The following is a 25,975-nucleotide window of genomic DNA, read 5'->3' as shown; positions in this document are numbered from 1 at the left end:
AGTTTTACAGTGTTTATTTAAAAAAAAAAAAAAAAAAAAATGAACCCCAGCACGGATCACACAGATCCGGCCGAGATTCATTTTGAAAAAGTCGGCAGTGTTTTGCTAATCACTGCCGTAAAAAACAGAAAAAAAACAACGAATGACATCGACATCGGAAAACCCGAAAAGGCAAAATACGGCAGCTTAGTAAATTAGTCGTAATAAATTCAAAAAGTTGCAATTTTACACTGTCGATGTCATTCGTGATTGAACTTTGACCTTTTTCCGAAAATTACGAATGTTAGTAAATATACCCCCTTGTTTCCATTTCTGGAACGTATGCTAGGTCTGTTTAATCATTGAACAAGGGTTATAAGTAGTGTCCTTCCTAAATAACAAACCTTTTGAGTTCGGGGAGAGCCACTCATAAACCTTTCTTCCACATATATTAATGAGCTCTTTATCTGCAATGTGTGAATAGCCATTGTCTGATTGTTCCTGATTACCTCTGAACTCCATAACTACTAGACCTTTGATTTTTCTCTGATTTTAACAAACTAATCGGCTAATCCTGGGATCCTATAAGGGGATCACTCCTTCCTACAGAACCAGTTCCAGTCCCACACTCGACTCCTCATAAAAAAAACCTCACAAAAATAGAATATCCTGAAAGAAAATGTTTGTCAGCGGGACAGAGAGAAAAGAGAAATAGAACAAAACAACTCTTGTTCATAACAAATCAATTACAATGACTGGTCTTTCTGCAATCCTTTAGTACGCTCAGGTAGTGTCCAACAGTTCCGCCTCTCAGTCTTCATGGAACAGAGTCTCTGGTGATACGAGGTTCTCTTTTCCTTGCTCTTTGAACACACAGTTCACTTCGAACACACAGTTCACAAACTCGATGAATGTGAGCAATAAACTACTTTGTCACGAGTTCTCTCCGGGTCAGCGATCTTCTTGCAGTGGGATGAGTGGACCCAAATCTCTCTTTCGGCGACCTTTAGTGCTGTCAACAAATCTTGGTATGGTCCTTCCCACCCGTCTATTAGGCAACCTGAGCGTTAAAACAATCACACAGTCTCTTGGTTCATAATCAAGACCGTTAGCATTTGGCATACCAGCAATCAACAGTTTCAAGTTCTTTTGTCAAGTTCTCAAATGCTGGCTCATCTCAATAAGGTACTGTGCTGTCACCTCATTGGTGTATTTCTGATCATTGTGCGGATCAATCATGACATGAGGTTGTCTTCCAAAAACAACCCAAAAAGACACAAATACCAAAACAAAAACAAATTTCGAAGAGGGTGATTCGTTGAGTGAAGATCTGGGAGTGGTTCCGAAGCTACATAATACTAGTGGCAGTATCTATGATCACAATAGTACAATTTCAGGCTTTGCTCCTACTTCTAGGGGTACCATTATCTACACACACATTTCTGCGCAATTTTTCTTTGCGGTAAACACAGCAGCATCCGTGGCGGCAGGAAATGCCTCTACCCAGTTTGAGAAAACATCAGTGCACACCAATACACAACAATAATTCCTAAAGGGTGTTAACTGTACGAAGTCGATTTGTATTTCCTGAAAAGATCTGTCTGCAGGAGGGATATGGGATGGCTCTGTTGGTATTGCTTTACCAATATTCTTCCTCAAGCAAGCAAGACAGGTCATTGCTCTCTTACCTGCATGAGAATAGAATCCTGGTGCACACCAGTAGGCTCTCATCAGCCTGCACCTACCCTCTTTGCCTAGATGAGTCAGACCATGTGCCACCTCAGCTAGACTTGGAAGGTATGCTCTGGGGGCTACTGGCTTACAGTGTCCACCTGCCCACAGTCCTGAGGACTCCTGTCCATACCCCTTTGTCCTCCAGACTGCCTCTTCCTGCAGGGAACACAAATTTTTGTATCTTAATTTAACTATCGTGTGTTTGTAATGTAGAGTACCATAAGCATAACTCAAAAAAAAAAAAAAAAAAGAAACATCTCTAGAGGAGAGAAGGAAGAAGAAAATAAAAAAAAGAAAATGTCAGGTTTGCCATTTACCAACAGGCATATCAGTGTCTATACAAAATTTCCCTTCACCAGTATTCCCATTCTCCACCCTTTGTGCATGACAAGGAACACTGCAGTAATACTGGTGTCATTGTGCTGTTGAGATATACTGGGTTTGGGCAGAACTCTGAAGGACCTAGGCATGTGGAGTTTGAACTGTACTTGGGTCCATGTATTGTACCACCCTGTGTGAACGCAAAAGATGACGAGGAAAACTGTAGAGAAACAGAATAGAGGTTGGTGACAGATGAGTTTGTAGAGGTGAAGATTTTATAAAAATTTGACAACTGGATTGGGCACTACGGGGAAGTGATTCTCTACTTGGTCTACTCCCCTTAAAAAAAATTCTGTGTTTCTTATCTCTACTGGGACTATCCCAGCCAACAATCCAGTGTCCTGTCCATCCTAAGTTCATAGGGAACCCGGTATATGTGAGATAATTTCCTCTACCTGTGATGGACATGAATCTAGAACAGCGAAATGTAACATTACTAAGTTGCATTTATTTTGTTCTTCCCATTAGCCGAATCTGTGTTTTCTATATGGCTTATGATTCCTTACTATATGTCCCTTGGTCCCGTCTATGTGTTTAATAATATGGCTTGTGTTTTCTGTCTAGGGGATCTATATTGACTATGTGTCCTACTACTCCTACAATCTCTGGCAAAATGCCCTTCCTTCCTACAAGTGTAACATATTATTGACCATTAGGGATCTGGGGTTTGGACTGATGGGTCTTTCCTGTATGTGCCAGTATACTTACCGTCCTCAACCTCTCCACCTGTTGTTCTCTGCGCCTAGCACTATTCTTGTGATGTTCAATAGCACACTATCTAAGATTAGCTACTGTGACCTTTCCAATTTTGCAAAGAAGTCTGCACCCTGACACTCAATGCCTTATTGAGCCCGTCCATTTGCACAGAGACAGCCACCTCCCATTTGCCAAATTAGTGTTTACCAGTCGTCTTATCCAGATGGAGAGTTTTCTATTACTGCAAAAGACAAAAACGAAAAAATAAGTTTAACAAGCATCTAGGTCATGCAAAGTATTCATTCAATCCTTCTCATCCCGTATTAAGGGTCTGTACATGGTCCAACAAACATTTCCGAGCTCATCTTGACTAGGGGCATTACTAGGAATGAATACTTCTTATATGGTAACTGAAAGAAATACCCTGGGGTTACCTTGTCTCTGTCCGCTTTCCTACTGGCAAATACTAATGTGCGAACAGGTTTTTCTCCATTTCTGACGTTACTTTCTTGATTTTTTTCGTTTAATTTTTGGATTTTACTATATATGTACACGAATGATACCATACTTACCTGTTCCACTGGTCTCAGCCACTTCCCTCACAGGCTACTGCTCTTCTTTTACCGGTTGGATACTCCTCTGGGTACATGAGAAATGGCTGAAAACAATCAGGTCACCTTCTCCTCCTAAATAAAACTTCAACATTCATTAGTAAATATATAGGTTACAGTCATATTTTTCATATTTTCTATATTTTGTATGCTGGCCGTAACTGCTTCCACATCCACATATGGCGGTGTACTTGCATTCTCTCTTTTTTTTCTTTCTCTTCCTACTTATTTATTGTTGCTACACGTTCAAACAGTGCTTATATCTTGTCTTATATGACTTTGGTTAGACATACCACCTGCAATACCTTAGTATCAAACTCACCAAACCCTCCTGCTGTCACAGGTTTAAACAATGTGTATGTCTGACCCTTTGTTTTCGGGATTTTATCAGACATATTCTTATCCTTAAGTTCTGCAATACCTCTGACAAAGATAGGGTACCATTCCCTAAAGTGGGCAGCTTTGAACCAGTCATACGTACCCATTCAGACAAAAAGTCTTCCGTGTGTGATCCATATTTTCCACACATAACAAACCTTGCAGACCCCTTGGGACGCGGCACCTCAACCTGAACCCTGGTTAAACGTCCACCGCTTGTGCAATTGGATCCCATCGCGGAGTTTTTCCTATTATGCAATCCCCAATGCTCAATACGAATAGACGGTGAAAGTTCTTAAAGCGATTTCACCCACTCCTTCTCCGCCCGGTACCACGACTCACTCCAATAGTGACCACCACGTACCCAGTGAGGTCCCTATCTGATTTCTATTCACTGGAAGTGTTTAGGAGTGACTTACCTATTCCAATGAATATACACCGCTGGAGATTTTCCTGAGATAGACCAGCGAAAACTCCCTATACACTTATACACAAATCACACTTGCGTATGCTCTATACAGTGCTAATGGTACAGCGATTTTACGCAAAGCACGTAAAGGGGTATCCAGTTGCGCTATATATATCTCATCCACAAATGCGCGGTCCAATCGCACAGCGTATAGGTACTTGTTACCTATCTGCCGTACGATCACGGGTCGTTGTACAAACTAGGACCCTCAGTCCGGAGCGTAATACCAAAAAAACCTTTTTATTTCAATACTTCGCAATAATATGCACTATCACGCTTCTCTACAAATCACCTCACGATTTGCATATTTAAACCTTATACTAACGTGAGTCAGCCTTCTCACGCCACCAAGCCTCCTCTTACTTGATGTACCGCACGACGGGATCCCGAATTCCGGGGTTCAAATTTCCACTCGCTCCTACGTTCGCTCACTCAAATACACTTTGGGGTTTTTTTCTGTACAGAAAATTTGGATTCATTCAAGTTGGCAGCTTTACCCCCAGAGGCAATTTAAAAAAAAATTATTTATACTAAATTTTGTTTTTATACTAATTTTTTTTTTTAGAAACCGGGTAGTTTGGTGCTATTGTAGCGTGGCTACTGTCCCGCCTTTACACTAAACGAACTATTGTGTAATTTGTACTTAGCGACCGCACTCTTACGCAATTTTGCATAAACACGCGACCGTGCGTGTCTCTTACGTGGCGTGTACAAAACCGTACGTCCGCAATAGCACAAATCATACAATTTCTATAAATGTGAGCAATACCAACTATGGCCCTCATTCCAAGTTGTTCGCTCTGTAAAAATCTTCGCATCGCAGCGATTTTCCGCTTAATGCGCATGCGCAATGTCCGCACTGCGACTGCGCCAAGTAAATTTGCTATGCACTTAGTAATTTTACTCACGGCTTTTTCATCGGTCTGGCGATCGTAATGTGATTGACAGGAAATGGGTGTTACTGGGCGGAAACAGGCCGTTTTATGGGCGTGTGGGAAAAAACGCTACCGTTTCCGGAAAAAACGCAGGAGTGGCCGGAGAAACGGAGGAGTGTCTGGGCGAACGCTGGGTGTGTTTGTGACGTCAAACCAGGAACGACAAGCACTGAACTGATCGCAGATGCCGAGTAAGTCTGAAGCTACTCAGAAACCGCTACGAGGTGTGTAATCGCAATATTGCGAATACATCGTTCGCAATTTTAAGATGCTAAGATTCACTCCCAGTAGGCGGCGGCTTAGCGTGAGCAACTCTGCTAAAATCGCCTTGCGAGCGAACAACTCGGAATGACCTCCTATAATTGCTCACTTAACATAACACACATTCTTTCTGTATAAACCCTATTATGACTGGGCCAGAACTGCATTTTGTGATTTTACTCTTACTTCCTTAAATACTTATTTTAGTTTTAACTATATAGCAATAAAATATCTCCGGTTTCCCCCAGGTCTAAATGAATCTAGTAATAATCAATAATTTAAATGATATGATTCAGATTGGAAAGCTATCCTGCAGAACATACACTGATATAAACACACACATAATTATAATAATATTATATATATGTACCATTCATTGGTTTCCTCTGAGACTCATTGGTTTCAGTGCTTCTAATTTGCATATCAAAGTTGTGTGCTTTTGGCTGCCTGTAAAAGTGGTTGTTCACTGCTAAGAAAAAACAGTTACACGGGTTAATTTGCATTTCAATGGCTATCTTATAGCAAGCAGAGTTAGCTAAATCTTAGAGGTAAAAGAAGAAAAAACTGTTTTTATCTGTGTGTAGTTCTTACATCAAGTATTCATCTCACTATTAACTTTCACTAGGCCCCATTGAAACTATTTGTAATTGACTATGGCATGGGTTAAATAAATGCATTGGTAACTCATAAATCGTGTTTCATGTGACCAAGGAAAGCTGATTATTCTTTGCAGTGAAAATCAGCTATTTAGAAAATGACCTTCCCAAAATGGCCGCTGCTCCTTCCCCTTCCACATCCATGAGGGTTACACAAAATGGTGGACAGGCCATGTGGTTAGTCCAAAATGGAGGACAGACCATGCAGCTTCCTTTGTCACCAAGAAATCACACACCATGCATGCACCTGAAGTTAATTTAGGCCTGAGTTAAAAATAAAAACTATATCAAAGCTATGTAGCAACTTTTAAATATACTTTTAACCCTACTTAACAGATAAGCAATCCAATCTGAATCAAACACAATATGACTTATTTGAACCTTGTTTTGCAACAATAAAAATACATTTTAGCATCTTAAATATTATGAGAAACGCCTTGTCCCTTGAATTTCATCTCAGCGTCTTACTAATACCACAACAATACATTAACGTGGATATTATTTTCATCAGCTTCTCAATGCGTCCATTGGAGCCGGTCAATTACAGCCGCGTTTGTAATGTACGGTGCATCATTAAGAACGTGATATCATGTGAGAGCCCCCATCTAAAAATGCCAAATTGATTTCTCACAAATATTTAAAATGACCGCTCTAATATATATTGCAGACGCCAGGCACATCTTATTACCATATACGATAAAAGTGCGCTGTACATCGCAAAACACTGTATCCCATAAGAGAAAACAATACACCCACACATCTGAGTTCCAAAGCTCATGAATGTATATATTTGTTATTAAAAAGGATATGGATTCAATATATATTACAAAGTACAGTATACCTATAGTTACATGGTTACAACTCACACAATAAGCAGTTAGAACATAGTTACATATAGTTATATACAATTACATACAATTTCAGTTACATGCCAGCGATACAATTACCATTTCCTCCAATGTAGCTTATGTCTCCCTCTCTCTGTAAATAAATACAGGAACTGAACTATTAGCAACTTCTCCATCATCCTCTGAGACCAAAAAGCAAGTGACTGACCTCCAGTGTAATCAATATGTTATCTAGTTTCTGGGGGAGGGGTTCACGATGAGTCAGCAGTTTCTTTGCATATGCTAATCAGATTCAGCTCTGAAGACATCCAAAGGGCTGGCCTGAGTTTCCTGACCACTGTCCTAAGAATATCTATTGTTCTAATAAAAGTGATTTTAGCTTTTATACATTCAATCATAATTATCCGCTGCAATGTCCCACAACTTCATAACAAGTATCAAATTAATCTACACATTAAGCTTGTTGTTTTAATAGTAAATATGACAGGTGTATCTGGTTTCGTTCAAATAATACACATACATGACATTAATTCATTAGATAATTTTAAATCATCATGATGACTGGCGCTTGATATTATTATAATTATGTACTGTATGAAATAAGTGTCAAATCCATCTCTGTGGCATGTCCGTGTAAATGCGTATGTTACCATATATGGCTGTGCTCGCTGCGCGTTTTTGCAAGCATAGCGACTCATAATGTGTGTAGTTTGTTTGTTCTCTTTATGTAATATTTTTTACTTTGACAACCCCAGCAGCAATGTTTCCAGCTATAGCCCTGTCAGCTGCAGATAAGCTCTGTCATCCTTGTCTGGAACCCTGACCCAGCTGATGTAGGAACCAGTAATCACCAGCCCCTGATGTCACCCCTCCAGGTACCAGTAATCACCAGCCCCTGATGTCACCCCTCCTCCTCTCACTATAGTTTTATATTCAGGGTTTCCTTCCCATGACGCTCGCCTTCCCAGCTGTTTCCTCCGGTTCATCCCTCTGTGGGCTCAGTTGCCGCTTTGACTGTCTTAGATACGTATGGTAATAGAACTTCCAGACTGTACCAGAACGTCAATTTCAGCATCCGGACCATCCGCCCAAGGAGTCTCTCCCAATGGCAGCCTGTGTTATATCATGTATTTAAGAGCCGATGCGTATTACCTGCTCATGTGTCATCTGTATGTGTACACCAAGGTTTCCATTGACTATTATGTAGTTGGGTGAGTAATCATGCAGAGATTTCATTCCTTCAACCTTTTCATCAATGCTCAGTGGTTGGAGGACGCTTGGTTCCTGCAGTAGGTTCTCCACCACATTAGCGCCACACTGCAACTTAGCTTTTGCCTGAGTGATCCATATGGGTAGAGCACAGATCTGCTAACCATGGATCTGGTTCCCATTCCTAGTGATCTGCGCAAGGACCAGGAAGAGAACACTGCCGCTGCATGCTGCACATTATTATTATTATTATTATTATTATTATTATTATCCTTTGTGTAGGGCCACAAGGGATCTGCAGCGCCCAGTTACAGAGTACATAAACATATAACCAAAACAAGAAAAACGTGACACGGTTCAATACAATATAGAACAAGGACAGGGTCTATAAACAGCTGCATCAGCAGACGACACTGAAGTATTAGGATGGCGGATTTGGTGCCTTTGAAGGGAGTGTAGAGTAGAAGATGATTTAAGTAAGATAAGGAAAGACACTTTAGGGAAGAGGGTCCTGCTCATGAGAGCTTACATTCTAAATGGCAGGGGCAAACAGAGGGTGACACAGTAGACAGAGTGGAAAAGAGGGTTAGGATGAGATTTGGCTGGGTTTGGTGAAGAAGTGGGTCTTGAGAGCCCATTTGAAGTGCTGTAGAGAGGTGGAGAGTCTGGGGGGTGAGGTAGGGAATTCCAGAGAAGTGGTGCAGCATGTGAGAAATCTTGGAGGTACAGTAGGAGTGGGAGGAAGTAATCCGTAGGCAGGAGAGTCGGCGTGTATTAGCAGAGCGAAGAGGACGGATGGGAGTGTAAAGGGAGATAAGGTCAGAGATGTAGATGGGAGAGGAGTGGGTGAGGGCTTTGTAAGTGAGTACGATTAATAAGAGCAAAGACAAAAAGACTGTTTTTTGGGAGCACTCATAAATGATAAAGATGTGTAAAGTATGAGTGTTATATAAAACTTAACCTTTATTAGTTCCCTAAGATAATATTGTCATATCATACATTACATTAAAAAAACTTGATTGCCTTTTAACAAATAAGGTTCAAGATAAAAGAGAGAAAAATATACTGGGGTGAAAATATCATTAAAGTGCATTGAATGATCCCTATAAAACTTTAACAATAAGAGGAATCATTTTGATCCTGTGAAATTAGGAAATAATAAATAGACTAAAACACAATTAATTACAGAGATAAATATATCCAGGAGAGGGGCCTTGGGCTCCAAGTATATAGAGATTATCTCCTATAAAAATTGCCCACGTCACCTAGTATTCCCAGGTGGTATCCCATCCAAGTACTGATCAGGCCTTACCTGCTTAGCTTCAGAGATTGGACAAGATCGGGCGTATTCAGGATAGTGTGGCCGTGGGCAGATATTTAGAGGGGATGGAAGGAAGATAGACACTTGTGCTTTCTGTACTCAGCCTACTGTAAGTCAAGTTTTGTAAACCCAGACCAGAAGCTTTCCAGATGAGAGAGTGTTTGAAAGGTGCTTAGAAGAAAGACAGATTGTGGTTTGTTAATTACCAGAAATGAAAGAAGAGGGAGACGCTTCTGCTTTCTGTGGTGATGGCATGTAGTTTACTGGAAAAAGCGCTGGGCTTGAGCCAGATCAGCCATCAACCAGATTAGAGAGTGTTGAAACTGAGACAGGTTGAAAGTCAATTGTACAAATGAAAAGTTATTGCTCTAGTTGCACAGTGGTCAGTGTACTCGTTTGTAGAGGGCATTTGTTGATTCCACAAAAGTGAGTGTGCAAAAATAAATAGAGCTCAGAGATGATTCAAAGATTTTAGTATGCAGCAAAAAAAATCAGTAAGTAGCAATTGCTAGGAATATACCACAGTATTAATCTGAATGAAAAATAGAGCTCAAGGCTGGTCCTGTGATTACATAAAGATCCGATCAGAGAAAATGCTAAATATTCATGTGTCACACAAATCACTCAAATATCAGATTATTGTAGCTAAATGTCAACTAGACACTTTGTAGAAAAATGCAAGAGAAGTACATTGAGCTCTGAAAGTGGCCCCCAAATATTGTATGCAGAATATTGAATAAAGCACCTGAGGTTGTAACGTTATTTTTAGGGCTCTCAGAAACGGATCTAATTTTAGGAAAAAAAATATTATTTAAATAAATATATAACAGAGACTAGCACAATATTAGGTGCAAGGAATCAAAGCTATGAGTAGATGAGACAAGTATGTAATTAGATACATGTGAATAAGCTACACAGAAGTAGTTGCAAATAACCAATGTTTATAAAAGAGTATCTCCTGTGTTAATACACATACTTTATAACACAATAGTTTATGCCATAGTACAAGGCTTAGAGGAAGAAGTATTTTCTATGCAGATGATAAATATGTATCACAAAGAATTCCTGATTAAGGTGGGGGAGGAGGAGGCTATAGGAAGAGTAAGTAGCACAGTGATTGTGATCAGGTGGCCGCTTGCACGGTGTATAGTTACCACTACTTGGACATCTGTAAAGTGCTATAATCAGTCCCTCCGTAAGCGTCCCTGCTACCCCACATGCAGCAATCATGCGGCCGGCCGTTTCCAGAAGGGGCGGTACCACGATGATGTCACCGGTTCTCTACGTACGTTTCACCGCTTGGCTTGTTCATTAGAGCCTCTCTCTACAAGTCTCCAGCGGTGAATTTAAAAGGGTTACGATCCAATTACGGACATTAACTGTCATGATTCACAGCTAATTAGACCTCTTGTACCGCTGTGTTTCTAATTCGCCATTTAAGAGACGCATTCTGCCTGAAAGAAGTTCTATTTGTAGATAGTTAATGGGCCAAAATGTTTAGGACACACTAAAGTAAAACAAATAAAGTATATAATAATGGGTCATAATAAAAAGGAGTCACCTGAAGTTTGTAAGTGAGTGTAAGAAGCTTGAATTGGATTCTGAAAGGGAATAGGAGCCAGTAATGGGCTTGTAGGAGAGGGGAGGTGCGTTTGGTGAGGAAGATTAGCTAGGCAGCAGCATTGAGGATAGATTGGAGTGGAGAGAGGCATTTGTCAGGGATGTCACATAGGAGGTTACATTAGTCCAGTCTGGAGATGACCATATAGTGATGCCATCAATAGATAATTAAATTGTGGGAGGTAAGGGTGTGCTAGAGGGTGGAAAGATCAGCTCAGTCTAAGACATATTACGTTTAAGACATGTTAAGTTTAAGAAAGTGCTGAGATATCCCAGAAGAGACAGCAGAGAGACAGTTCGAGATATGAGTGAGGAGAGCAGGGTAGAGGTTGGGAAGAAAGGTAGCTTTAAGTATCATCAGCATAGAGATAATATTGAAAGTCAAGAGAGCTAATGAGCTCACCTAAAGAGGATGTATAGAGAGTGAAAATGAGAGGACCTAAAACAGAACCTTGGGAGACACCTACAGTTAGTGGAAGTGAGGGTGAGTTGGAGTCATGAGAGAGGACAGAGAGGAATGGTTAGCGAGGTAGGAGGAAGGACAGGAGAGGGCAGTTTCACGCAGACCAAGGGAGTGAAGGACTTGCAGAAGGAGAGAATGGTCCAGAGTGTCTAAAGCAACAGATAGATCAAGGATTTAGCAGCAAGGTGGTCATTGTAGACTTTTGTGAGGGCAGTTTCAGTGGAGTGGAGAGGATGGAAGCACGACTGGAATGCATCATGCAGTGAATGGGAGGAAAGAAAGGCAGTAAAGCAGTTGTAAACAATATGCTCAAGGAGTTTGGAGGCAAAAGAGGCACCGTAGGTTCGAAAACTGGGAAGAGATGAAGTTCTTAAAATATGACGGTATAGCGTGGGAAAGGTCAGCACTGAAGGATGTGAGTATAAGTTTGAAGAAGGAGGAAGTGTGCCTTAGAGCGTGATTTTCTCCACTGTTGCACGGCAGTACGTGAGCATTTTTTCAGATATCTGGTACATTTGGTGTGCTAGGGTTGAGGTGTTGATCTGCGAGGGTGAATAGTGGTCGGTGGAGCAATAGAGTCAAAAGCAGAAGTAAATGATGCATTTAAAGGGGAGTGGATTGTTCAGGGCATGAGAGATAGACCGTATAGGAGAGAGAAGTGAGTGAATAGGGAGGTGGAGTCGATAGCCTCAATGTTACGCTTAGTGATGGTAACCTGAGAAGGTAAAGATGGAAAAGCAGAGAGAGAAAAGGTAAAGGTAAGCAGGTGGTGGTCTGAGAGGTGTATGGACCGCTGCTATGGGGTATAGACAGGCGTCATCCTCAGTGTCTGTTATAGAGATATCATGGGCACATCCGCTGCTATGGGGTATGGACAGAAGTCATCCTCAGTGTCTGTTATAGAGACATCATGGGCGCATCTGCTGCTATGGGGTAAGGACAGGAGTCATCCTCAGTGTCTGTTACAGAGACGTCATGGGCGCATCCGCTGCTATGGGGTATTGACAGGAGTCATCCTCAGTGTCTGTTATAGAGACGTCATGGGCGCGTCTGCTGCTATGGGGTAAGGACAGGAGTCATCCTCAGTGTCTGTTATAGAGACATCATGGGCGCGTCTGCTGATATGGGGTATGGACAGGAGTCATCCTCAGTGTCTGTTATAGAGACATCATGGGCGCGTCTGCTGCTATGGGGTACGGACAGGAGTCATCCTCAGTGTCTGTTATAGAGACATCATGGGCGCATCCGCTGCTACGGGGTATGGACAGGAGTCATCCTCAGTGTCTGTTATAGAGACGTCATGGACACGCCCACTGCTATGGGGTAAGGACAGGAGTCATCCTCAGTGTCTGTTACAGAGACGTCATGGGCGCATCCACTGCTATGGGGTATGGACAGGAGTCATCCCAAGTGTCTGTTATAGAGACGTCATGGACACGTCCAGTGCTATAGGGTACGGACAGGAGTCATCCTCAGTGTCTGTTATAGAGACGTCATGGGCGCGTCCGCTGCTATGGGGCATGGACAGGAGTCATCCTCAGTGTCTGTTAGAGAGACGTCATGGGCACGTCCGTTGCTATGGGGTTCGGACAGGAGTCATCCTCAGTGTCTGTTATAGAGACGTAATGGGCACGTCCGCTGCTATGAGGTATGAACAGGAGTCATCCTCAGTGTCTGTTATAGAGACGTTATGGGCATGTCCGCTGCTATGGGGTATGGACAGGAGTCATCCTCAGTGTCTGTTATACAGACGTCATGGGCGCGTCCGCTGCTATGGGGTATAGACAGGCGTCATCCTTAGTGTCTGTTATAGAGATATCATGGGCACATCCGCTGCTATGGGGTATGGACAGGAGTCATCCTCAGTGTCTGTTATAGAGAAATCATGGGTGCATCTGCTGCTATGGGGTAAGGACAGGAGTCATCCTCAGTGTCTGTTACAGAGACGTCATGGGCGCATCCGCTGCTATGGGGTATTGACAGGAGTCATCCTCAGTGTCTGTTATAGAGACGTCATGGGCGCGTCTGCTGCTATGGGGTAAGGACAGGAGTCATCCTCAGTGTCTGTTTTAGAGACGTCATGGGCGCGTCTGCTGCTATGGGGTACGGACAGGAGTCATCCTCAGTGTCTGTTACAGAGACGTCATGGGCGCATCCGCTGCTATGGGGTATGGACAGGAGTCATCCCAAGTTTCTGTTATAGAGACATCATGGGCGCATCCGCTGCTATGGGGTATGGACAGGAGTCATCCTCAGTGTCTGTTATAGAGACGTCATGGACACGTCCAGTGCTATAGGGTACCGACAGGAGTCATCCTCAGTCTCTGTTATAGAGACGTCATGGGCGCGTCCGCTGCTATGGGGCATGGACAGGAGTCATCCTCAGTGTCTGTTAGAGAGACGTCATGGGCACGTCCGTTGCTATGGGGTTCGGACAGGAGTCATCCTCAGTGTCTGTTATAGAGACGTAATGGGCACGTCCGCTGCTATGAGGTATGAACAGGAGTCATCCTCAGTGTCTGTAATAGAGACGTTATGGGCATGTCCGCTGCTATGGGGTATGGACAGGAGTCATCCTCAGTGTCTGTTATACAGACGTCATGGGCGCGTCCGCTGCTATTGGGTATAGACAGGCGTCATCCTCAGTGTCTGTTATAGAGATATCATGGGCACATCCGCTACTATGGGGTATGGACAGGAGTCATCCTCAGTGTCTGTTATAGAGACATCATGGGTGCATCTGCTGCTATGGGGTAAGGACAGGAGTCATCCTCAGTGTCTGTTACAGAGACGTCATGGGCGCATCCGCTGCTATGGGGTATGGACAGGAGTCATCCCAAGTGTCTGTTATAGAGACGTCATGGGCACATCAGCTGATATGGGGTAGGGACAGGAGTCATCCTCAGTGTCTGTTATACAGATGTCATGGGTGCATCCGCTGCTATGGGGTACGGACAGGAGTCATGCCCAGTGTCTGTTATAGAGACGTCATGGGCACGTCCACTGCTATGGGGTACGGACAGGAGTCATCCTCAGTGTCTGTTATAGAGACGTCATGGGCGAATCCGCTGCTATGGGGTAAGGACAGGAGTCATCCTCAGTGTCTGTTATAGAGACGTCATGGGTGCATCCGCTGATTTGGGGTAAGGACAGGAGTCATCCCCAGTGTCTGTTATAGAAACGCCATGGGCACGTCCGCTGCTATGGGATAAGGATAGGAGTCATCCTAAGTGTCTGTTATAGAGACGTCATGGGCGCATCCGCTTCTATGGGGTAAGGACAGGAGTCATACTCAGTGTCTGTTATAGAGACGTCATGGGCGCATCCGCTGTTATGGGGTAAGGACAGGAGTCATCCTCAGTGTCTGTTATGGAGACGTCATGGGCGCATCCACTGCTATGGGGTACGGACAGGAGTCATCCTCAGTGTCTGTGATAGAGACATCATGGGCACATCCGCTGCTATGGGTTATGGACAGGAGTCATCCTCAGTGTCTGTTATAGAGACGTCATGGGCGCATCCGCTGCAATGGGGTAAGGACAGGAGTCATCCTCAGTGTCTGTTATAGAGACGTCATGGGCGCATCCACTGCTATGGGGTACGGACAGGAGTCATCCTCAGTGTCTGTTATAGAGACGTCATGGGCGCATCCGCTGCTGTGGGGTAAGGACAGGAGTCATCCTCAGTGTCTGTTATAGAGACATCATGGGCGCATCCGCTGCTATGGGGTAAGGACAGGAGTCATCCTCAGTGTCTGTTATAGAGACGTCATGGGCGCATCCACTGCTATGGGGTACGGACAGGAGTCATCCTCAGTGTCTGTTATAGAGACGTCATGGGCACGTCCACTGCTATGGGGTACGAACAGGAGTCATCCTCAGTGTCTGTTATAGAGACGTCATAGGCGCATCCGCTGCTATGGGGTATGGAAAGGAGTCATCCTCAGTGTCTGTTATAGAGACGTCATGGACACGTCCAGTGCTATAGGGTACGGACAGGAGTCATCCTCAGTGTCTGTTATAGAGACGTCATGGGCGCGTCCGCTGCTATGGGGCATGGACAGGAGTCATCCTCAGTGTCTGTTAGAGAGACGTCATGGGCACGTCCGTTGCTATGGGGTTCAGACAGGAGTCATCCTCAGTGTCTGTTATAGAGACGTAATGGGCACGTCCGCTGCTATGAGGTATGAACAGGAGTCATCCTCAGTGTCTGTAATAGAGACGTTATGGGCATGTCCGCTGCTATGGGGTATGGACAGGAGTCATCCTCAGTGTCTGTTATACAGACGTCATGGGCGCGTCCGCTGCTATGGTGTATAGACAGGCGTCATCCTCAGTGTCTGTTATAGAGATATCATGGGCACATCCGCTGCTATGGGGTATGGACAGGAGTCATCCTCAGTGTCTGTTATAGAGACATCATGGGTGCATCTGCTGCTATGGGGTAAGGACAGGAGTCATCCTCAGTGTCTGTTACAGAGACGTCATGGGCGCATCCGCTGCTATGGGGTATGGACAGGAGTCATCCCAAGTGTCTGTTATAGAGACGTCATGGGCACATCAGCTGATATGGGGTAGGGACAGGAGTCATCCTCAGTGTCTGTTATACAGATGTCATGGGTGCATCCGCTGCTATGGGGTACGGACAGGAGTCATGCCCAGTGTCTGTTATAGAGACGTCATGGGCACATCCACTGCTATGGGGTACGGACAGGAGTCATCCTCAGTGTCTGTTATAGAGACGTCATGGGCGAATCCGCTGCTATGGGGTACGGACAGGAGTCATCCCCAGTGTCTGTTATAGAGACGTCATGGGTGCATCCGCTGATTTGGGGTAAGGACAGGAGTCATCCCCAGTGTCTGTTATAGAAACGCCATGGGCACATCCGCTGCTATGGGATAAGGATAGGAGTCATCCCAAGTGTCTGTTATAGAGACGTCATGGGCGCATCCGCTGCTATGGGGTAAGGACAGGAGTCATACTCAGTGTCTGTTATATAGACGTCATGGGCGCATCCGCTGTTATGTGGTAAGGACAGGAGTCATCCTCAGTGTCTGTTATGGAGACGTCATGGGCGCATCCACTGCTATGGGGTACGGACAGGAGTCATCCTCAGTGTCTGTGATAGAGACATCATGGGCACATCCGCTGCTATGGGGTATGGGGTATGGACAGGAGTCATCCTCAGTGTCTGTTATAGAGACGTCATGGGCGCATCCGCTGCTATGGGGTAAGGACAGGAGTCATCCTCAGTGTCTGTTATAGAGACGTCATGGGCGCATCCACTGCTATGGGGTACGGACAGGAGTCATCCTCAGTGTCTGTTATAGAGACGTCATGGGCGCATCCGCTGCTATGGGGTAAGGACAGGAGTCTTCCTCAGTGTCTGTTATAGAGACGTCATGGGCGCATCCACTGCTATGGGGTACGGACAGGAGTCATCCTCAGTGTCTGTTATAGAGACGTCATGGGCACGTCCACTGCTATGGGGTACGAACAGGAGTCATCCTCAGTGTCTGTTATAGAGACGTCATAGGCGCATCCGCTGCTATGGGGTATGGAAAGGAGTCATCCTCAGTGTCTGTTAGAGAGACGTCATGGGCACGTCCGTTGCTATGGGGTTCAGACAGGAGTCATCCTCAGTGTCTGTTATAGAGACGTAATGGGCACGTCCGCTGCTATGAGGTATGAACAGGAGTCATCCTCAGTGTCTGTAATAGAGACGTTATGGGCATGTCCGCTGCTATGGGGTATGGACAGGAGTCATCCTCAGTGTCTGTTATACAGACGTCATGGGCGCGTCCGCTGCTATGGTGTATAGACAGGCGTCATCCTCAGTGTCTGTTATAGAGATATCATGGGCACATCCGCTGCTATGGGGTATGGACAGGAGTCATCCTCAGTGTCTGTTATAGAGACATCATGGGTGCATCTGCTGCTATGGGGTAAGGACAGGAGTCATCCTCAGTGTCTGTTACAGAGACGTCATGGGCGCATCCGCTGCTATGGGGTATGGACAGGAGTCATCCCAAGTGTCTGTTATAGAGACGTCATGGGCACATCAGCTGATATGGGGTAGGGACAGGAGTCATCCTCAGTGTCTGTTATACAGATGTCATGGGTGCATCCGCTGCTATGGGGTACGGACAGGAGTCATGCCCAGTGTCTGTTATAGAGACGTCATGGGCACATCCACTGCTATGGGGTACGGACAGGAGTCATCCTCAGTGTCTGTTATAGAGACGTCATGGGCGAATCCGCTGCTATGGGGTAAGGACAGGAGTCATCCCCAGTGTCTGTTATAGAGACGTCATGGGTGCATCCGCTGATTTGGGGTAAGGACAGAAGTCATCCCCAGTGTCTGTTATAGAAACGCCATGGGCACGTCCGCTGCTATGGGATAAGGATAGGAGTCATCCTAAGTGTCTGTTATAGAGACGTCATGGGCGCATCCGCTGCTATGGGGTAAGGACAGGAGTCATACTCAGTGTCTGTTATATAGACGTCATGGGCGCATCCGCTGTTATGGGGTAAGGACAGGAGTCATCCTCAGTGTCTGTTATGGAGACGTCATGGGCGCATCCACTGCTATGGGGTACGGACAGGAGTCATCCTCAGTGTCTGTGATAGAGACATCATGGGCACATCCGCTGCTATGGGGTAAGTACAGGAGTCATCCTCAGTGTCTGTTATAGAGACATCATGGGCGCATCCACTGCTATGGGGTAAGGACAGGAGTCATCCTCAGTGTCTGTTATAGAGATGTCATGGGCGCATCCACTGCTATGGTGTACGGACAGAAGTCATCCTCAGTGTCTGTTATAGAGATGTCATGGGCACGTCCACTGCTATGGGGTACGAACAGGAGTCATCCTCAGTGTCTGTTATAGAGACGTCATGGGCACGTCCACTGCTATGGGGTACGAACAGGAGTCATCCTCAGTGTCTGTTATAGAGACGTCATGGGCACGTCCACTGTTATGGGGTACGGACAGGAGTCATCCTCAGTGTCTGTTATAGAGATGTCATGGTCACGTCTGCTGCTATTGGGTACGGACAGGAGTTATCCTCAGTTTGTTATAGAAACGTCATGGGCACGTCCGCTGCTATGGGGTACGGACAGCAGTCATCCTAAGTGTCTTTTATAGAGACATCATGGGCGCATCCGCTGCTATGGGGGTAAGGACAGGAGTCATCCTCAGTGTCTGTTATAGAGACATCATGGGCACATCCGCTGCTATGGGGTATAGACAGGAGTCATACCCAGTGTCTGTTATAGAGACATCATGGCACATCAGCTGCTATGGGGTACGTACAGGAATCATCCCCAGTGTCTGTTATAGAGACATCATGGGCACATCCGCTGCTATGGGGTATGGACAGCAGTCATCCCCAGTGTCTGTTATAGAGACGTCATGGGCACGTCCGCTGCTATGTGGTATGGACAGGAGTTATCCTCAGTGTCTGTTATAGAGACGTCATGGGCGCATCCGCTGCTATGGGGTAAGGACAGGAGTCATCCTCAGTGTCTGTTATAGAGACGTCATGGGCGCATCCACTGCTATGGGGTACGTACAGGAGTCATCCTTAGTGTCTGTTATAGAGACGTCATGGGCGCATCCACTGCTATGGGGTAAGGACAGGAGTCATCCTCCGTGTTTGTTATAGAGCCGTCATGGGCGCATCCGCTGCTATAAGGACAGGAGTCATCCTCAGTGTCTGTTATAGAGACGTCATGGGCACGTCCACTGCTATTGGGTACGAACAGGAGTCATCCTCAGTGTCTGTTATAGAGACGTCATGGGCACGTCCACTGCTATGGGGTACGGACAGGAGTCATCCTCAGTGTCTGTTATAGAGACGTCATGGGCACGTCCACTGCTATTGGGTACGAACAGGAGTCATCCTCAGTGTCTGTTACAGAGACGTCATGGGCACGTCCACTGCTATGGGGTACGGACAGGAGTCATCCTCAGTGTCTATTATAGAGACGTCATGGGTGCATCCGCTGATTTGGGGTAAGGACAGGAGTCATCCCCAGTGTCTTTTATAGAAACGCCATGGGCACGTCCGCTACTATGGGATAAGGATAGGAGTCATCCTAAGTGTCTGTTATAGAGACGTCATGGGCGCATCCGCTTCTATGGGGTAAGGACAGGAGTCGTCCTCAGTGTCTGTGATAGAGACATCATAGGCACATCCGCTGCTATGGGGTATGGACAGGAGTCATCCTCAGTGTCTGTTATAGAGACGTCATGGGCGCATCCGCTGCTATGGGGTAAGGACAGGAGTCATCCTCAGTGTCTGTTATAGAGACGTCATGGGCGCATCTGCTGCTATGGGGTAAGGACAGGAGTCATCCTCAGTGTCTGTTATAGAGACATCATGGGCGCATCCGCTGCTATGGGGTAAGGACAGGAGTCATCCTCAGTGTCTGTTATAGAGATGTCATGGGCGCATCCACTGCTATGGTGTACGGACAGGAGTCATCCTCAGTGTCTGTTATAGAGACGTCATGGGCACGTCCACTGCTATGGGGTACGAACAGGAGTCATCCTCAGTGTCTGTTATAGAGACGTCATGGGCACGTCCACTGCTATGGGGTACGGACAGGAGTCATCCTCAGTGTCTGTTATAGAGATGTCATGGTCACGTCTGCTGCTATTGGGTACGGACAGGAGTAATCCTCAGTTTGTTATAGAAACGTCATGGGCACGTCCGCTGCTATGGGGTACGGACAGCAGTCATCCTAAGTGTCTTTTATAGAGACATCATGGGCGCATCCGCTGCTATGGGGGTAAGGACAGGAGTCATCCTCAGTGTCTGTTATAGAGACATCATGGGCACATCCGCTGCTATGGGGTATAGACAGGAGTCATCCCCAGTGTCTGTTATAGAGACATCATGGGTGCATCCACTGCTATGGGGTAAGGACAGGAGTCATCCTCAGTGTCTGTTATAGAGATGTCATGGGCGCATCCACTGCTATGGTGTACGGACAGGAGTCATCCTCAGTGTCTGTTATAGAGATGTCATGGGCACGTCCACTGCTATGGGGTACGAACAGGAGTCATCCTCAGTGTCTGTTATAGAGACGTCATGGGCACGTCCACTGCTATGGGGTACGAACAGGAGTCATCCTCAGTGTCTGTTATAGAGACGTCATGGGCACGTCCACTGTTATGGGGTACGGACAGGAGTCATCCTCAGTGTCTGTTATAGAGATGTCATGGTCACGTCTGCTGCTATTGGGTACGGACAGGAGTTATCCTCAGTTTGTTATAGAAACGTCATGGGCACGTCCGCTGCTATGGGGTACGGACAGCAGTCATCCTAAGTGTCTTTTATAGAGACATCATGGGCGCATCCGCTGCTATGGGGGTAAGGACAGGAGTCATCCTCAGTGTCTGTTATAGAGACATCATGGGCACATCCGCTGCTATGGGGTATAGACAGGAGTCATACCCAGTGTCTGTTATAGAGACATCATGGCACATCAGCTGCTATGGGGTACGTACAGGAATCATCCCCAGTGTCTGTTATAGAGACATCATGGGCACATCCGCTGCTATGGGGTATGGACAGCAGTCATCCCCAGTGTCTGTTATAGAGACGTCATGGGCACGTCCGCTGCTATGTGGTATGGACAGGAGTTATCCTCAGTGTCTGTTATAGAGACGTCATGGGCGCATCCGCTGCTATGGGGTAAGGACAGGAGTCATCCTCAGTGTCTGTTATAGAGACATCATGGGCACATCCGCTGCTATGGGGTATAGACAGGAGTCATCCCCAGTGTCTGTTATAGAGACATCATGGTACATCAGCTGCTATGGGGTACGTACAGGAATCATCCCCAGTGTCTGTTATAGAGACATCATGGGCACATCCGCTGCTATGGGTTATGGACAGGAGTCATCCTCAGTGTCTGTTATAGAGACGTCATGGGCGCATCCACTGCTATGGGGTAAGGACAGGAGTCATCCTCCGTGTCTGTTATAGAGACGTCATGGGCGCATCCGCTGCTATGGGGTAAGGACAGGAGTCATCCTCAGTGTCTGTTATAGAGACGTCATGGGCACGTCCACTGCTATGGGGTACGAACAGGAGTCATCCTCAGTGTTTGTAATAGAGACGTCATGGGCACGTCCACTGCTATCGGGTACGGACAGGAGTCATCCTCAGTGTCTGTTATAGAGACGTCATGGTCACGTCTGCTGCTATGGGGTACGGACAGGAGTCATCCTCAGTGTCTGTTATAAAAACGTCATGGGCACGTCCGCTTCTATGGGGTACGTACAGCAGTCATCCTAAGTGTCTTTTATAGAGACGTCATGGACGCATCCGCTGCTATGGGGGTAAGGACAGGAGTCATCCTCAGTGACTGCTATAGAGACATCATGGGCACATCTGCTGCTATGGGGTACGGACAGGAGTCATCCCCAGTGTCTGTTATAGAAACGTCATGGGCACGGCTGCTGCTATGGGCTAAGGACAGGAGTCATCCTCAGTGTCTGTTATAGAGATGTCATGGGCTTGTCCGCTGCTATGGGGTACGGACAGGAGTCATCCTCAGTGTCAGTTATAGAGACGTCATGGGCACGTCCACTGCTATGGGGTACGAACAGGAGTCATCCTCAGTGTCTGTTATAGAGACGTCATGGGCACGTCTGCTGCTATGGGGTACGGATAGGAGTCATCCTCAGTGTCTGTTATAGAGACGTCATGGGCACGTCCACTGCTATTGGGTACGAACAGGAGTCATCCTCAGTGTCTGTTATAGAGACGTCATGGGCACGTCCACTGCTATGGGGTACGGACAGGAGTCATCCTCAGTGTCTATTATAGAGACGTCATGGGCACGTCCACTGCTATGGGGTACGGACAGGAGTCATCCTCAGTGTCTGTTATAGAAACTTCATGGGCACGTCCGCTTCTATGGGGTACGTACAGCAGTCATCCTAAGTGTCTTTTATAGAGACGTCATGGGCGCGTCCGCTGCTATGGGGTACGGACAGGAGTCATCCCCCGTGTCTGTTATAGAGACGTCATGTGCACTTCCGCTGCTATGGGGTACTGACAGGAGTCATCCTCAGTGTCTGTCATAGAGATGTCATGGGTGCAACCGCTGCTATGGGGTACGGACAGGAGTCATGCCCAGTGTCTGTTATAGAAACGTCATGGGCACGTCCGCTGCTATGGGGTACGGATAGGAGTCATCCTAAGTGTCTGTTATAGAGACGTCATGGGCGCATCCGCTGCTATGGGGTATGGACAGGAATCATCCTCAGTGTCTGTTATGGAGACGTCATGGGCGCATCCACTGCTATGGGGTACGGACAGGAGTCATTCTCTGTGTTTGTCATAGAGACGTCATGGGCGCATCCGCTGCTATGGGGTACGGACAGGAATCATGCCCAGTGTCTGTTATAGAGACGTCATGGGCACGTCCACTGCTATGTGGTACGGACAGGAGTCATACTCAGTTTCTGTTATAGAGACGCCATGGGCAAATCAGCTGCTATGGGGTACGGACAGGAGTCATCCTCAGTGTCTGTTATGGAGAAATCATTGGCGCATCCGCTGCTATGGGGTACGGACAGGAGTCATCCTCAGTGTCTGTGATAGAGATATTATGAGCACATCCGCTGCTATGGGGTACGGACAGGAGTCATCCTCAGTGTCTGTGATAGAGATATTATGAGCACATCCGCTGCTATGGGGTACGGACAGGAGTCATCTTAAGTGTGTTATAGAGACGTCATGGGCGAATCCGCTTCTATGGGGTAAGGACAGGAGTCATACTCAGTGTCTGTTATAGAGACGTCATGGGCGCATCCGCTGTTATGGGGTAAGGACAGGAGTCATCCTAAGTGTCTGTTATGGAGACGTCATGGGCGCATCCACTGCTATGGGGTACGGACAGGAGTCATCCTCAGTGTCTGTTATAGAGACGTCATGGGCACGTCTGCTGCTATGGGGTACGGACAGGAGTCATCCTCAGTGTCTGTGATAGAGACATCATGGGCACATCAGCTGCTATGGGGTACGTACAGGAATCATCCCCAGTGTCCGCTATAGAGATATCATGGGCACATCCGCTGCTATGGGGTATGGACAGGAGTCATCCCCAGTGTCTGTTATAGAAACGTCATGGGCACGTCCGATGCTATGTGGTATGGACAGGAGTCATCCTGAGTGTCTGTTATAGAGACGTCATGGGCGCATCCGCTGCTATGGAGTAAGGACAGGAGTCATCTTCAGTGTCTGTTATAGAGACGTCATGGGCGCATCCACTGCTATGGGGTACGGACAGGAGTCATCCTCAGTGTCTGTTATAGAGACGTCATGGGCGCATCCGCTGCTATGGGGTAAGGACAGGAGTCATCCTCAGTGTCTGTTATAGAGACATCATGGGCGCATCCGCTGCTATGGGGTAAGGACAGGAGTCATCCTCAGTGTCTGTTATAGAGATGTCATGGTCACGTCTGCTGCTATGTGGTACGGACAGGAGTCATCCCCAGTGTCTGTTATAGAAACGTCATGGGCACTTCCGCTGCTATGGGGTACGGACAGGAGTCATCCTCAGTGTCTGTCATAGAGATTTCATGGGTGCATCCGCTGCTATGGGGTACGGACAGGAGTCATGCCCAGTGTCTGTTATAGAAACGTCATGGGCACGTCCGCTGCTATGGGGTACGGATAGGAGTCATCCTAAGTGTCTGTTATAGAGACGTCATGGGCGCATCCGCTGCTATGGGGTTAGGACAGGAGTCATCCTCAGTGTCTGTTATAGAGACGTCATGGGCACGTCCACTGCTATTGGGTACGAACAGGAGTCATCCTCAGTGTCTGTTATAGAGACGTCATGGGCACGTCCACTGCTATGGGGTACGGACAGGAGTCATCCTCAGTGTCTGTTATAGAGACGTCATGGTCACGTCTGCTGCTATGGGGTACGGATAGGAGTCCTCCTCAGTGTCTGTTATAGAGACGTCATGGGCACGTCCGCTTCTATGGGGTACGTACTGCAGTCATCCTAAGTGTCTTTTACAGAGACGTCATGGGCGCATCCGCTGCTATGGGGTATGGACAGGAGTCATCCTCAGTGTCTGTTATAGAGACGTCATGGGCGCATCCGCTGCTATGGGGTATGGACAGGAATCATCCTCAGTGTTTGTTATGGAGACGTCATGGGCGCATCCACTGCTATGGGGTACGGACAGGAGTCATCCTCAGTGTCTGTGATAGAGACATCATGGGCACATCCGCTGCTATGGGGTATGGACAGGAGTCATCCTCAGTGTCTGTTATAGAGACGTCATGGGCACGTCCACTGCTATGGGGTACGGACAGAAGTCATCCTCAGTGTCTGTTATAGAGACGTCATGGGCGAATCCGCTGCTATGGGGTAAGGACAGGAGTCATCCCCAGTGTCTGTTATAGAGACGTCATGGGTGCATCCGCTGATTTGGGGTAAGGACAGGAGTCATCCCCAGTGTCTGTTATAGAAACGCCATGGGCACGTCCGCTGCTATGGGATAAGGATAGGAGTCATCCTAAGTGTCTGTTATAGAGACGTCATGGGCGCATCCGTTTCTATGGGGTAAGGACAGGAGTCATACTCAGTGTCTGTTATATAGACGTCATGGGCGCATCCGCTGTTATGGGGTAAGGACAGGTGTCATCCTCAGTGTCTGTTATGGAGACGTCATGGGCGCATCCACTGCTATGGGGTACGGACAGGAGTCATCCTCAGTGTCTGTGATAGAGACATCATAGGCACATCCGCTGCTATGGGGTATGGACAGGAGTCATCCTCAGTGTCTGTTATAGAGACGTCATGGGCGCATCCACTGCTATGGGGTACGGACAGGAGTCATCCTCAGTGTCTGTTATAGAGACGTCATGGGCGCATCCGCTGATATGGGGTAAGTACAGGAGTCATCCTCAGTGTCTGTTATAGAGACATCATGGGCGCATCCGCTGCTATGGGGTACGGACAGGAGTCATCCTCAGTGTCTGTTATAGAGACGTCATGGGCACGTCCACTGCTATGGGGTACGAACAGGAGTCATCCTCAGTGTCTGTTATAGAGACGTCATGGGCACGTCCACTGCTATGGGGTACGAACAGGAGTCATCCTCAGTGTCTGTTATAGAGACGTCATGGGCACGTCCACTGCTATGGGGTACGGACAGGAGTCATCCTCAGTGTCTGTTATAGAGATGTCATGGTCATGTCTGCTGCTATTGGGTACGGACAGGAGTCATCCTCAGTTTGTTATAGAAACGTCATGGGCACGTCCGCTGCTATGGGGTACGGACAGCAGTCATCCTAAGTGTCTTTTATAGAGACATCATGGGCGCATCCGCTGCTATGGGGGTAAGGACAGGAGTCATCCTCAGTGTCTGTCA

At 46.7% G+C, this 25,975-nt stretch overlaps 1 pseudogene; it reads right to left on the bottom strand.

Moving 5' to 3' along the window:
• Nucleotides 1-9,410: 9,410 nt before the first annotated feature.
• LOC135052091 (5S ribosomal RNA) lies at nt 9,411-9,528 on the bottom strand (annotated as a pseudogene).
• Nucleotides 9,529-25,975: the final 16,447 nt, after the last annotated feature.

Source organism: Pseudophryne corroboree, chromosome 2 (assembly GCF_028390025.1).
Source record: "Pseudophryne corroboree isolate aPseCor3 chromosome 2, aPseCor3.hap2, whole genome shotgun sequence".
NCBI lineage: Eukaryota > Metazoa > Chordata > Amphibia > Anura > Myobatrachidae > Pseudophryne > Pseudophryne corroboree.
This window is presented reverse-complemented; position numbering and strand designations above follow the sequence as displayed.